Source organism: Stigmatopora argus, chromosome 16, assembly GCF_051989625.1.
Source record: "Stigmatopora argus isolate UIUO_Sarg chromosome 16, RoL_Sarg_1.0, whole genome shotgun sequence".
In the NCBI taxonomy this organism is placed as follows: domain Eukaryota; kingdom Metazoa; phylum Chordata; class Actinopteri; order Syngnathiformes; family Syngnathidae; genus Stigmatopora; species Stigmatopora argus.
This window is the reverse complement of record NC_135402.1, coordinates 13,264,232-13,279,136: the sequence shown is the minus strand read 5'-3', so window position 1 is coordinate 13,279,136 and position 14,905 is coordinate 13,264,232. Positions and strand designations below refer to the sequence as shown.

Here is a 14,905-nt window from a genome sequence, read left to right as displayed (position 1 = left end):
ACACCCATAGGCAATGGCAACCTTTCTCAGAATAAAACTTCATTACCCACAATCAATACGTGGGTAAGCTCAACTATTGTATTTCATGTTATTCTTTCTAGGGAAAGAAGCTCCCGCGATCGTTCTTTAAAGAATATTTCTCGTTGACAAGTGGTCGTGCGTTATCCTATTGTGAGGACATTTGTGTGCATCATTTTGGGAATATTTTGAAGGCAATACAACAGCAAACAGTCCATCGATAGCGAACGTGAGGGTGGAGGCGTGGCAAACCGCCAACCCGGAAAACGAAGGTAACAAAAGATTACAACAAAATTAGAATTCAGTTTTGTGTAAAGTTACATTAAACATATGTTTGAGTGTCTGTATGTATTAATCCAAGTTAATTTAAATGTGTTTGTTCCGTTTACAAGTGCGTCGTCGTGGAACCCCCCCCCCCATACCCCCAAACGTCTCTGTCTCCCGTCGGCGAAATCTGCCCAATTTTAGTTAGATTAAACACATTTTATTACTATTAAACCACTAGTTATGTGTTACTTTGTTAATAGATGGCGACTTAGAAGAAATAAAACATTTTTTCCAATCCAATATCCTGTTTTTGGTGTTTTTTCAGAGGGCTGGAACGAATTAATTTGTTTTCCATTCATTTCAATGGAAAACGTCCGCTCGAGTTACGAGAATCTCGTCATACGAGCTCAGTTCCGGAACGGATTAAGCTCGTATCTCGAGGTACCACTGTATAGCCATATTTTACTCACCAAAAAACCTTTTTAACTGTACACAATATCCATCCTCCTTTCTTTCTACCTTCTTGTCTATCGCCATCGAAGCTAATGATGAAAGTCGAGGCTGTCCTGTCATATTTCCGGCATAGTCCGTCTTGAAAATGGTTTTAAATCAACACAACAATATATTTGCTTGTGCAGCTAGCTCCAAATACAGTTTGGTAGCTATTTGTAGGTAGCGCACTGAAAGTGGGGCGCACACCCTTTTCCCGGCTGTAACAGGCTTGCTAGCTTCGGAGTTGACCGCCCTTTCTTAATGATGTCCATTTTTTTCTGGAAAAGTCCGTCTGGAAAATAGCTTTGTGAGCAAATCTGCAACCGAATCAATTTGTTTTGCTCTGTTGGCCATTGTGGGTGGAGTTTGCGATCTCTGGCTGCCTCACTATGGCTTTGGCCCACCTACTCTCTATAGCTAGCTAATCATAGTTGGTGAAAGCAATGACGTATCCCAGCAAGGAAAATGGCAATGCCTGCGAAAAAGCATTGTGCTGTTGCCAACTCGAAATGTGATTGGTTAAAAACAACAGTCTTGTTTAATGCAGCGGAGCCAGCAGAACTGATTTTGAAGGCTTTGAGGCAGATTTCATATCCTGGCAACAAATAATGGCTGAAATGTGATTGGTTAAATCCTTCAATATGAAAACACACATCTGGAAGCAGTGCAACCAGGGGGGAAAGCAATGAAAGGAAGCTAACATACCATTTGGAATAATAAGTATTGATGGACAAAATATAATATATGATTCAGATATTTCTTAGGCCAGCAGAGAAGGCCTTGAAGGCCCTTACGGCCCGCTACTGGAGGGAACCCAGCGTTTTAGATGAATCATTTGGACAATTGTTCAATTCGGACACAGAAAATGAGGACTTTGATGGATTTGTGGGTGATGATTGATCAAAAAATGTGAGTACATTGTAAAATGGCTAAATAAAGTACAACCGAACTCAGTTTTGCTTCCGTTGCCTTTTTAAAAACATTTTTTTTAGCTTGTGTCCATATGTTTATGCTGGTGTATGTTTTGCCATGCCTGGCTGCGTGTATTAGTGCGGTGCGCCTTGTGTGTGTCAAATACAGAAATGAGACTGGTTACTGAGACTGCGCCTTTAAATGGGGTGTGCCATATAGTCATGAAAATACGGTACATTTAACAATTAGTTGATTGTATCACACCATATATTTTTGGGCGAATAGCGTAATCTGAGATAAATACATTAAGATGTTAATTTAAATTATTTATGCACAAAACTTCCATTTTAAGGGTCAATATCATAACTTAATATCCCTGTCTTTGGAAATGGAAAATATCAAATTATTCAATTCGAAAAAATAAATACGTCTCTTGATGAGAACCTGATTCTTTCTAATTACGGGAATTGCAATTTTCTTACCAGAAATTTAAGATGTTTTGGCAGCCATACTGCATTTAATGTCAAAATATCTCAATTCTTTCGATGGTTCATATTACTCCAATAGTATTCACTTTCGAACAAAAAATAAAACAGAATTTTTTTAGTGGAATTTTGTTTGATTTCAAAATCAAGGCTAGTTGCGTCTGGCCATTCAGCATTTTATCTGTTTAACTTTTCTCTATTTTGAAATAAATGACCGTATCGGGGCAGTCGCTTGCGTCATGACGTTGCGCCGCAATTGAATCATGACGTCACGGTGCCATTTTGTCGTGACGTCATCGTGCCATGGCGGCATTAAATTGCAGTTTCGTGCATGTCATGTTTTTATGTGAATATAAGCTGTACCCTCGATTCAGTCATCATTATTTTGTCCGACAAAAGCGGCTAATATGCGAGTAAATACGGTAACTTGGCGGCTCCTAATTGACTGAATTATGTCCCAGAGATGTTTTATTGGGTCTAGGTCAGGGGATCAATTGCTTCATACTCCTGGTACACGCATGCATGCTCTAGCGACATAAGGCTGGACATTGTCGTATGTTATGAGGAAACCAGGACCTACAGGATTCTACATTAACTTTTTAAGCCACCTGCCCTAATTTATAATGTGATAGCAAACACAGATATGGTTAAATATGTTAGGAGTACAGGTACAAGGACGATGAACAGAGGAAATCCCAAATGGAAGATGTTTGATGCGCACCAGCCTGCGTAAAAACAAATGTTGCAAAATAGCAGCGCCCTAAAGAAAATGTAAACAAAATTCAAATGAGTAGCGGAAGTTCATCTGCACAGCCAACTGTGCAAAAAAATGTGTCACAAAATGGCTGCGCCTTTGGAAGGAGACAAAACAGAAAAATTGTGATTTTCCTCATTTATTTACAGCACGTTAACTGCCCTTTTGGGCAGCTGTCAAAACGTAATGTATTTTCACACCTATAGGACGCACTTAAAAGTCTAAGATTTTCTCTAAAATGGTCGATGCGCCCAATCGTTTGGTGTGCCTTGGTTGTGCACTAAATTCAATTTTTGTATGGCCCTGACCGCTTGAGTTTTATTTCTTGCCGGCACGCTACTTATTGCGATCAACCCAGCAGAAGTTGACCCCAAAAATAGCCCCCCCGCGCATTCCAAGCATTATGGTAAATCCATTCAAAACATCTCAGGCGAGTGGCAAGGAATTTGACTTCCGTGTGCTCGCAGTGCTTTTAACCCTCAAAAACACTCAATACTCAAATAAACAGCACATTAGAGCTATGCAGTAATCCCTCGAATATCGCAGCTTCAACTTTCACGGCTTCACTACATCCCCGATTGTTTTTCTTCAGTTTTTCTGTTATTTTTTCTTAGTTCATACAAATGTGAGAATCCACACTGAAACTGACAAGCGGAAGCCACTCCCCTATCCTCCGCTTGCTACTAAGACTCAGCACTGAAGAATGTTTTTTTATTTTTTTCCTTTAAATACGGGTGACGATACTTTGTGGCTTTTCGTTTATCGTAGGCATGTCTGGTCTACATTAAACGCAATAATCGAGGCATTACTGTACAAAAGGAAATCCGATAACTTTAGAACTTTATTCATCCCGTATTCGGGAAATTTCGTTGTCACAGTAGCAAGGGGGTGAATATGCAGAAATAGGAAAGGCATTTTAGACATAAATAGATAGGTAATAAGTGGGTTAATAAATAAATACATGAATAAATATATAAACAAATAAGCGTGTTGCTGATATATATATGTATATATATATATATATATATATATATATATCAGTGGCGAGCCGTCAGGGCCTTCAAGGCCTTCTCTGCTGGCCTAAGAAATATCTGAATCATATTATATTTTGTCCATCAATACTTATTATTCCAAATGGTCTGTTAGCTTCCTTTCATTGCTTTTCCCCCTGGTTGCACTGCTTCCAGATGTGTTTTCATATTGAAGCATTTAACCAATCACATTTCAGCCATTATTTGTTGCCAGATCAGATCTGCCTCAAAGCCTTCACAATCAGTTCTTGCGGGGTCTGCTGCATTAAACAAGACTGTTGCTTTTAACCAATCAGATTTCGAGTTGGCGACCCCACAAAGATTTTTAATAGGCGTTAGCATTTTGCTGGCTGGGTCATGTCATTGTTTTCACAAACTATGATTGGCTAGTAGGCGGGCCAAAGCAGCCAGAGATCGCAAATTCCACCCACTTGGCCGACAGTGGCAAAAACAAATGAATTCTGTTGCAGATTTCTCTCACAAAGCTATTTTCCAGACAGACTTAAAAAAAAAAAAAAAAGGACATTATTAAGAAAGGGCGGTCAACTCCGAAGCTAGCAAGCCTGTTACAGCCGGGAATATGGTGTGTGCGGCACTTTCAGTGTGCTAACTTAGCTCCACAAGCAAATAGTATATTGTTGTTTTGATTTAAAGCCATTTTCAGAACGGACTATGCCAGAAATATGACAGGACAGGCTCGAATTTCATCATTAGCTTCGATGGCGATAGGAAAGAAGGAAGAAAGAAAGGAGGATGGATACTGTGTAAAAAGGATTTTTGGTGAGTAAAATATGGCCATATTCCTAAATAATATTTCAATTGTGGGCCAAGTTCTGATATCTGAAAAGCTCCAGTGTTTGTATTTAAGCTCCAGTGTTTGTATTTAATCACAAAATGCTGCTAGGAAGTAGATTTTACCCCAGTTAAATTTTTGGCGTTTCACCATTGACGTCCATCGCTGTCTTTTCCCGGGAAAAATCACCCCCCTGGCCTGGTTGTAATGTCTCAAAAGCTCCAGTATTTGTATTCAATCAATAAATAAAGGATGCTAGGAAGTGGATTTTACCTAATTTTAGTATTTTAGTGCATTTTTTGTCATTTCACGTATGGACGTATCGACGTTCATCGCTGTCTTTTTACCGGGGAAATGATACTCCGGGCCCGGTTCTGATGTCTAAAAAGCTCCAGTATTTGTATTTAATCAATAAATGCTGTTTTGGGCTGGATTTTACCCCATTTTTGGGCAATGTTTGCCAGTACGCCATTGACGTTCATCGCTGTCTTTTCCCGGGTAAATCACCCCCTGGCCTGGTTTTAATGTCTGAAAAGCTCCAGTATTTGTATTTAATCATGAAATGCTGCTAGGAAGTGGATTTTACCCCATTTTTGTGCATTAATTTATTGATTATTTTTTATGTGTTGCAGCTGTAGCTGCAGTAGAGGTTTTATAGCCAGAAAATAGTTTGAGGGTTGGATTGATACGTTGAAGGCGCGACCATTTCCTTTGTCTTACTGGTGTTGATGTAGAGGTGGTTTTGCCTACACCAGTCAACAAAGGCTGTGATGACTCCCCTGTACTCCAGGTCGTTCCCGTCCGTCACTCGTCCAACAATAGCGGTGTCGTCAGAGAACTTCTGGAGGTGGCAGGTGTCTGTATTATGTTTGAAGTCTGATGTGTAGAGGGAGAAGAGTGGTGAGAGCACTGTGCCTTGTTGGGCCCCCGTGCTGCAAGCTACCACATCAGACGTACAGTCCTGGAGTCTCACATATTGTGGTCTGTCCGTGAGGAAGTCGATGATCCATGCGGCTAGGTGGTTCTTTACTCCAGCCTCTTCCAGTTTCCCTCTCAGTAGGACCGGCTGAATGGTGTTGAACGCACTGGAGAGGTCAAAAAACATCATTCTCAGCGTGCTTCCCGTGTTCTCCAGGTGTGAAAGAGACCTGTGCATCAGGTAGGTGGTAGCATCTTTCACACTAATGCCTGGAGGATAGGCGAACTGCAGAGGGTCCAGCTCTGCATTCATCAGGGGGCTGAGGTGATTGAGGATGATCCTCTCCAATGTCTTGATCAGGTGAGAGGTTAATGCTACCGGCCTGAAGTTTGGCTCCCTAGGGTTCGCAGTCTTTGGAATTGGGACCACACAGGAAGTTTTCCACAAGGTGGGGACCTTCTGCAGACTGAGGCTGAGGTTGAAAATATGCAGAATAACTTTGCCAAGCTGATCCGCACACTCTCTCAGTAGTCTGGAGCTGAGGCCTTCTGGACCGGAAGCCTTCCTTGCCTCGATCTTCTTTAGCTGTTTTGTCACCTGATCGACAGTAATGGAGAGACCGGTGGAATTGGGGGAGGAAGAGGAGAACGAGGGGGGAGAATTGCTTCTGGTCTGGGGGGTCAGGGGAGTGGGGGCAGGACAATCTGTTAAAGAACTGATTCAGTTCATTGGCCCACTCCCTGTCGCCGGACTCCGGGTCTCTCTCACTGTTGCCTCCATGGCCCGAAATGGTCCTCAAGCTCCTCCAGACCTCTTTGGTGTTGCCTCTCTGGAGTTGGTTCTCCAGCTTCCTCCTGTAGATGGTCTTTCCCTTCCTTATCTCTCTCTTCAGCTCCTTCTTGACCATTTTCAGACTCTCTTTCTCCCCAGACCTAAAAGCCCTCTTCTTCTTGTTAAGGAGGGCGCTTAGATCCCTGGTGACCCATGGCTTATTGTTGGAGAAACAACGGACCTTCTTGGAGGGTACAATGTTCTCAACACAGAAGTTAATATAATCTGTGATGCAGTGGGTCAAGCTGTCAATGTCTTTCCCATGTGACGTGAATGACAATGGAATGCGGGTATGAACGCTTGGAAAATGGACTGAAGCCATGGATCGAACACAATTTAACAGTTTTGCTAATGGCTTGGGAGTGATGAATGCCAGATGGCCAACATAGTAGTTTGGGCAGGCAGCGTCGCACGAGTTACGTGACGATTTGGAATGGATTGTCGATGCAGATATATCAGCGTGAATCAGCATGGCGTAAGGCTTGGTTGGGAGTGACTTACAATGGATTGTAAATTATTGGGCTCATGTGTCGGCCAGCACTGCTGTTCGAGCTTTTGCCAAAGCTGGAAACAAGTTCTCAGAATATACAAATCTGACTGACAGTGAGATGGAGCATAGCATGTTGAACGGCGAACTCTTTACAGTGGGGGAAATAAGTATTTAGTCAACCACCAATTGTGCAAGTTATCCTACTAGCAAAGATTAGAGAGGCCTGTAATTGTCCACATGGGTAAACCAACTATGAGAGACAGAATGTGAAAAAACCCCTGAAAATGACAGTTTGATTTTTAAATAATTTATTTGCAATTCTTGGTGGAAAATAAGTATTTGGTCAATACCAAAAGTTCATCTCAATACTTTATGTACCCTTTGTTGGCAATAACTGAGGCCACACTTTCTGTAACTCTTCACACTTTTGCTTGTATTTTGGTCCATTCCTCCATCCAGATCTCTAGAGCACTGATGTTTTGGGGCTGTCGTTGGGAAACATGGTCTTTCAACTCCCTCCACAGATTTTCTGTGGGGTTAAGATCTGGAGAATGGCTAGGCAACTCCGGGACCTTGAAATGCTTCTTACAAAGCCACTCCTTTGTTGCCCTGGCTGTGTGTTTGGGATCATTGTCATGCTGAAAGACCCAGCCATGTCTCATCTTCAATGTCCTTGCTGATGGAAGGAGATTTTCACTGAAAATCTCTAGATACTTGGCCTCATTCATTCTTTCCTTTACACAGATCAGTCGTCCTGGTCCCTTTGCAGAAAAACACCCCGAAAGCATGATGTTTCCACCCCCATGCTTCACAGTGTGTATGGTGTTCTTCGGATGCAATTCAGTATTCTTTCTCCTCCAAACACGAGAACCTGTGTTTCTACTAAAAAGTTCTATTTTGGTTACATCTGACCATAACACATTTTCCCAGTCCTTTTCTGTATCATCCAAATGCTCTCTAGCGAACCGCAGACGGGCCTGGATGTGTACTGGCTTTAGCAGGGGGACACGTCTGGCAGTGCAGGATTTGAGTCCCTGGCGGCACATTGTGTTACTGATAGTAGCCTTTGTTACTGTGGTCCCAGCTCTCTGTAGGTCATTCACTATTGCTCAGCATTCTTGTTATCATTTTGTCGCCACGGGGTGAGATCTTGCATGGAGCCCCAGATCGAGGGAGATTATAAATGGTCCTGTATGTCTTCCATTTTCTAATAATTGCTCCCACAGTTGATTTCTTTACACCACACGTTTTACCCATTGCAGATTCAGTCTTCCCAGCCTGAGGCAGGTCTACAATTTTGTCTCTGGTGTCCTTCGACAGTTCTATTTTGGTTTCATCTGACCATAACACATTCTCCCAGTTCTCTTCTGGATCATCTAGCGAACTGCAGACGGGCCTGGATGTGTACTGGCTTCAGCAGGGGGTCACGTCTGGCAGTGCAGGATTTGAGTCTCTGGCGGCACATTGTGTTACTGATAGTAGCCTTTGTTACTGTAGTCCCAGTTCTCTGTAGGTTATTCACTAGATCCCCCCGTGATGACGTCATGACGCAATGCTGCCGTGACGTCATGACGCAAGACAATGCGGCCAATACGGTCATTTATTTCAAAATAGAGAAAAGATAAACAGATAAAACGCTAAACAAAATGTATTTTAACGTCTATTAATATAATTCAAATAAAAACTTAAACATATCTTGAATAAAACGTGAAGAAAAAAATCACTTGTGCCAGTCACTACTCGCTCCGGGCATCGCCATCTTACTTAAATATAAACCTTGATACCTGCGTAATGTGTATGCTATTATTGCACCCAGAGACTTGGTCAACATTACGTAGACCGCTATGGGCATACAGTAATCCCTCGATTATCGTGGCTTCACTACAGCACGTTTTTTTTCTAGGGGAAAGTTTTATTTGTTAATTAATTGTTTTTGTTAAGTTCATAAAAATGTGAAAATCCACGCTGAAACTTGCAAGCGGAAGGAATTGGCACTGGAAAAAAATTTTTTTTTTCCTTTTTTAAACTTCGCGTTTTTTTTGTTTATCTCATGTCTAGTTGACATTAACCGCGATAATCGAGGGATTACTGTATTTCCTGGTTGTGCTTACGTTACTTACTTTTTTAATTTGTCTACGTGCAGACAACACCCTCCCTTTTGGAACACAGAAAGGAAATGATTGTACATTTGTGATTATGAAATAAAACAAAATTCCGCTTTGATTTTTTCTTATTATTTCTTGTTCGAAAGTGACAACTATTGCAGTAATATGAACCATTGAAAAAAATCGAGATATTTCAACATTAGAAGCAATTTGGCCGCCACAACATCTAAACTTTTGGTAAGAACAATTGTAATTTATGTCATTAAAAAGCATCAGGATCTCATCTTTTTTCAAATTGAATAATAATAATTTGCATTTACAAAGACAGGCTTATTGACCCGAATAATATGCTTTGGATTCAAACAGTATCTCAGAAATACCACTTGTGATAATTTTTCTTAAGATTTACCCTTCAAAGTGGCACATTTGTACCCCCTACACAAACCATAAATATGGAGGTAAAAATTGTGAATCAGGGGATGCTTATACGAGAAATTGAAAAATTCAAACATTTTAAGGCAATTTTGAGGGTGCGGCTTACATGCAAGTAAATACGTTTTTCAAGGGAAAATCTTAAGAAAAATCATCGCAAAATGTAAAATATCAAATTATTCAATTATTTAATTTGAAAAAAGAAATATGTCTAGCTTAACGAGAACCTGATGCTTTTTAATGACAGAAATGAAAATCTAATTACCAGAGCTTTAAGATGTTGTGGCATATTGCTTCTAATGTCAAAATATCTCGATTCTTTCGATGGTTCGCATTTCTGCAAAAAAAGAAAATCAATGCGGAATTTTGTTTTATTTCATAATCACAAATATACAATCATTTTCTTTCTGTGTTCCAAAAGGGTGTTGCCTGCACGTAGACAAATACAAAAAGGAAGTCATGTGAGCAGTAAAACCAGGAAGTGTCGGTAGCGGTCTATTGTTCACCAAGTCTCTGGGTGCAATAATAGCATGAGATACACATTACGCAGCTATCAAGGCTGATATTTTAATGATTGACCGCAAGACCTTCAATCAGCTTCAACAACTATTGGGGTGTGCTGTATCAAGGCTACTATCACCTGGTCAGTCAGAGCACATTTAACTACGAGAAGATGGCGACGCCCTGAGCGAGCAATGGCAGCCAGAAGTAATCGAGTTTTTCATATTTTATGCAAGATACTTTTTTTCCTTGAATTTAATTTACATCAAAATAAATTTTGTTTAGCGTTTTATCTGTTAATCTTTTCTTTATTTTGAAATAAATGACCGTATCGGTCGCATTGTCTTGTGTCAGTCGTGGACCGTCAAGGCCTTCTCTGCTGGCCTAAAAAACATCTGAATCACAGACTGATGTTAATTATGTTTTGTCCATGAATACTTATTAAATAATTCCAAATTGTAGGTCAGCTTCCTTTCATTGCTTTTTCCCTGGTTGCGCTCCTTCCAGATGTGTGTTTTCATATTTAAGCATCTAACCAATCAAATTTCAGCTATTATTTGTTGCCAGGGTCAGAAATCTGCCTTGAGGCCTTCACAATCAGTTCTGCTGCATAAAACAAGCGTCGATAAAACTGTTGCTTTAACCAATCAGATTTCGAGTTGGCGACACCAATGCCTTCTCGCTGGCGTAGGGATACGTCATTGCCTTCTCGCAGGCGTAGGGATAAGTCATTGCCTTCTCGCAGGCGTAGGGCTACGTCATTGCCTTCTCGCAGGCGTAGGGATAAGTCATCGCTTTCACCAACTATGATTGGCTAGTCATAGAGTGGACTAGCCAGATCTACCAAACTGTATCTGGAGCGAGCTGCACAAGCAAATATATTGTTGTGTTGATTTAATAGCGGTTTTGTGAACCCGCAATGGCTGAAGGAGAAGAAATGGATTTGTTTGCAGATTTACTGTCAAAGCCTCACTTTGACTAAAATCAATGTTAGTCTCCCATCAATGGCAGCCCGGGAATAAGCACTCTTGGGCGGGCATGGCAGCCCGGGAATAAGCACTCTTGGGCGGGCAGATGTAGCAGAACCGAGCCGTAAAATGACAGCAATCGGGTCAAATCCATCCTAAAACAGCATTTAATGATTAAATACAAATACTGGAGCTCTTTTGGACATTAGAACCGAGCCCAGGGAAGTGAATTCCTCGGTAAAATGTCGCGATGATGTCGCGATGGAGGCAAAAGAACGTCTATATATATCCATTCGCCAAACGGCTCAAAATGCTCTCAAATTCGGTCAAATCCAGCCGAAAACAGCGTTTAATGATTAAATACAAATACTGGAGCTCTTTGGACATTAGAAACGAGCCCAGGGAAGTGAATTCCTCTGTAAAATGTCGCGATGATGTCACGATGGAGGCAAAAAACGTCTATATGTCCATTCGCCAAACGGCTCAAAATGCTCTCAAATTCGGTCAAATCCAGCTGAAAACAGCGTTTAATCATTAAACTCACAAATACTAGTATTTGTATTTAATCATTAAACTAACAAATACTAGTATTTGTATTTAATCATTAAACTAACAAATACTAGTATTTGTATTTAATCATTAAACTAACAAATACTAGTACAGACACTCCTCAACTTACGAACGCAATTGGTTCCGAGCGATTGTTCATAAGTTGAATTTGTTTGTAAGTTGATTTAGTGCTATATTATGTATTATAATTTATGTTTAAGGCCTATATAAGTATATTGAAGGTTTATATAAGTGCATTTGTATGTTTAAGGCTTGTATAAGTAACACGCATTGGTTTGTACTGAAAAAAAAAACATTTAATAAAATTGAGAGAATATGTACAGTACTGTAGAGAGAGAGATAGATTTATGTATTAGAAACTGGCCAAAAGAAGCGACCTAATGACGATTGCAGTTTTCTTCTTTTTTTCATCATAAATGATGCAGTAGCACTGTATGGCATCATTCAATTGATTTGCAAACTTTGTGCAACGTTCAATATTTGGGTCCTGCTGCTCGATCTTTCTGTTTATAAATGGTACTGAATGTGCAACGCTCACCACTCAGGCGCATCAAGCTTCGTTATTATTGCCACTCGTTTCAAATGAAATGGCTTGCCTCTTCCTTGCAACTCCCTCAATAGAAGCCTTTAGCTTTTTACCAACCATATTCAATATTGGATGCATGAGATATTTAATGATACAAATGAAAAAGGTTCTTTGCACACTGGAGCTACATTCACGCACTTCTTCTTCGTTGCAATGCGGAAGGTAGATGCTGGGTGATCTGAGCTCTCACAGCGCCAGGCGTCGGTATTAGCGGCGGAAAGAAGTACTACTCCGAAAAAGACGCGAAATACAAAATTGGACTTGCGAACATTTTTGGACTTAAACGCAATTTGCAGACATGTTCGTATGTACCGTTGTTCGTAAGTTGAATGTTCGTAAGTAGGGGAGCGTCTGTATTTGTATTTAATCATTAAACTAACAAATACTAGTATTTGTATTTAATCATTAAACTAACAAATACTAGTATTTGTATTTAATCATTAAACTAACAAATACTAGTATTTGTATTTAATCATTAAACTAACAAATACTAGTATTTGTATTTAATCATTAAACTAACAAATACTAGTATTTGTATTTAATCATTAAACTAACAAATACTAGTATTTGTATTTAATCATTAAACTAACAAATACTAGTATTTGTATTTAATCATTAAACTAACAAATACTAGTATTTGTATTTAATCATTAAACTAACAAATACTAGTATTTGTATTTAATCATTAAACTAACAAATACTAGTATTTGTATTTAATCATTAAACTAACAAATACTAGTATTTGTATTTAATCATTAAACTAACAAATACTAGTATTTGTATTTAATCATTAAACTAACAAATACTAGTATTTGTATTTAATCATTAAACTAACAAATACTAGTATTTGTATTTAATCATTAAACTAACAAATACTAGTATTTGTATTTAATCATTAAACTAACAAATACTAGTATTTGTATTTAATCATTAAACTAACAAATACTAGTATTTGTATTTAATCATTAAACTAACAAATACTAGTATTTGTATTTAATCATAAAACTAACAAATACTAGTATTTGTATTTAATCATAAAACTAACAAATACTAGTATTTGTATTTAATCATAAAACTAACAAATACTAGTATTTGTATTTAATCATAAAACTAACAAATACTGGTATTTGTATTTAATCATAAAACTAACAAATACTGGTATTTGTATTTAATCATAAAACTAACAAATACTGGTATTTGTATTTAATCATTAAACTAACAAATACTGGTATTTGTATTTAATCATTAAACTAACAAATACTGGTATTTGTATTTAATCATTAAACTAACAAATACTGGTATTTGTATTTAATCATTAAACTAACAAATACTGGTATTTGTATTTAATCATTAAACTAACAAATACTGGTATTTGTATTTAATCATTAAACTAACAAATACTGGTATTTGTATTTAATCATTAAACTAACAAATACTGGTATTTGTATTTAATCATTAAACTAACAAATACTAGTATTTGTATTTAATCATTAAACTAACAAATACTAGTATTTGTATTTAATCATTAAACTAACAAATACTAGTATTTGTATTTAATCATTAAACTAACAAATACTAGTATTTGTATTTAATCATTAAACTAACAAATACTAGTATTTGTATTTAATCATTAAACTAACAAATACTAGTATTTGTATTTAATCATTAAACTAACAAATACTAGTATTTGTATTTAATCATTAAACGCTGTTTGAACGAACGTTCATTCGGCGACCTGTCCGTCTGTCAAACGTCCGTCGGCAAAACGTCTTTAGGCGAATCATCCGGTCACGACATCATCATTGCTCGCTATGGGCACACCAGTATCACACCTGCCACAAGCAGGTGCATGTCAATGTTCCCTCTAATTTTTCATGTAAAACATGCTGTAAAACACGAAAAACATAAGTGGACAGAGCTACTGCCACTGGCTGCCGCTTAAACGGCACCATCATGGGGAAGGGGGTAAAAAAAAATGGGATTTTATTTACTGCGTGCCATATGATTGCTGCTGCGCAGAGAAGACAAGAGTAGTGCGCAATTGCGCACGCGCACAGCTTAGAGGGAACATTGGTGGTGACCAAGGAGTTGAGCCGAAAGTCAAAGATTTTTATCTACCGGTCGATCAACGTTCCTTCACGCAAAATTGATATAAAATGTAAAAAAAATAAAATAACTTATGACAAGTTAAATCAAGCTGTTACAATGTTTTTAACGTAATTGAAATTGTGTTTTGCAAACTATTGAAAAAGTACAGCATAATGAAAATAAATTTATCTTTGTGTTTGGGTCCTTCTACGTGCGTTTTACAGTCGGTAATTCCACCATGTGTCAAGCTGAAGTCGCAGATTCATGTTTGTGCAATGTGCAAATGTCGGCCCTTTTGGAGACGGCTTCAGCATGGTATACTTTGTCGAATACGAACCAATAAACTTCTGCAAGTGTCTGGGTTTCTTATTAGAAGTTTTATCCAAATTGCCACCTATTTTGCACTGAACCCGGGCATGCATATTGATAAGACTTACCAGTGTTGTGTACGCCTTATTCCTTTAGAACAACCCCGGACATTATAGGATTTGTTTCAAAACAAAACACTTGTGGTTTAGTCAGTCTTAATATTCCTTACTTACCTTACGAAAAAAATGAAAATGTTAAAGCGATAGAGGAGTTAAAGCAATCGATTCCGAATCGATTGCTACGCTGAAGTCGCACAAGACGAATCATTTGTCAGAACTTGTAACTCGGATGATC

At 38.7% G+C, this 14,905-nt stretch overlaps 1 protein-coding gene across 2 annotated transcripts in view; it reads right to left on the bottom strand.

Moving 5' to 3' along the window:
• naa25 (N-alpha-acetyltransferase 25, NatB auxiliary subunit) overlaps nt 1-14,905 on the bottom strand; it is a 109,162-nt gene that overhangs the window by 63,152 nt on the left and 31,105 nt on the right. The gene's annotated exons all lie outside the window — the stretch shown is intronic.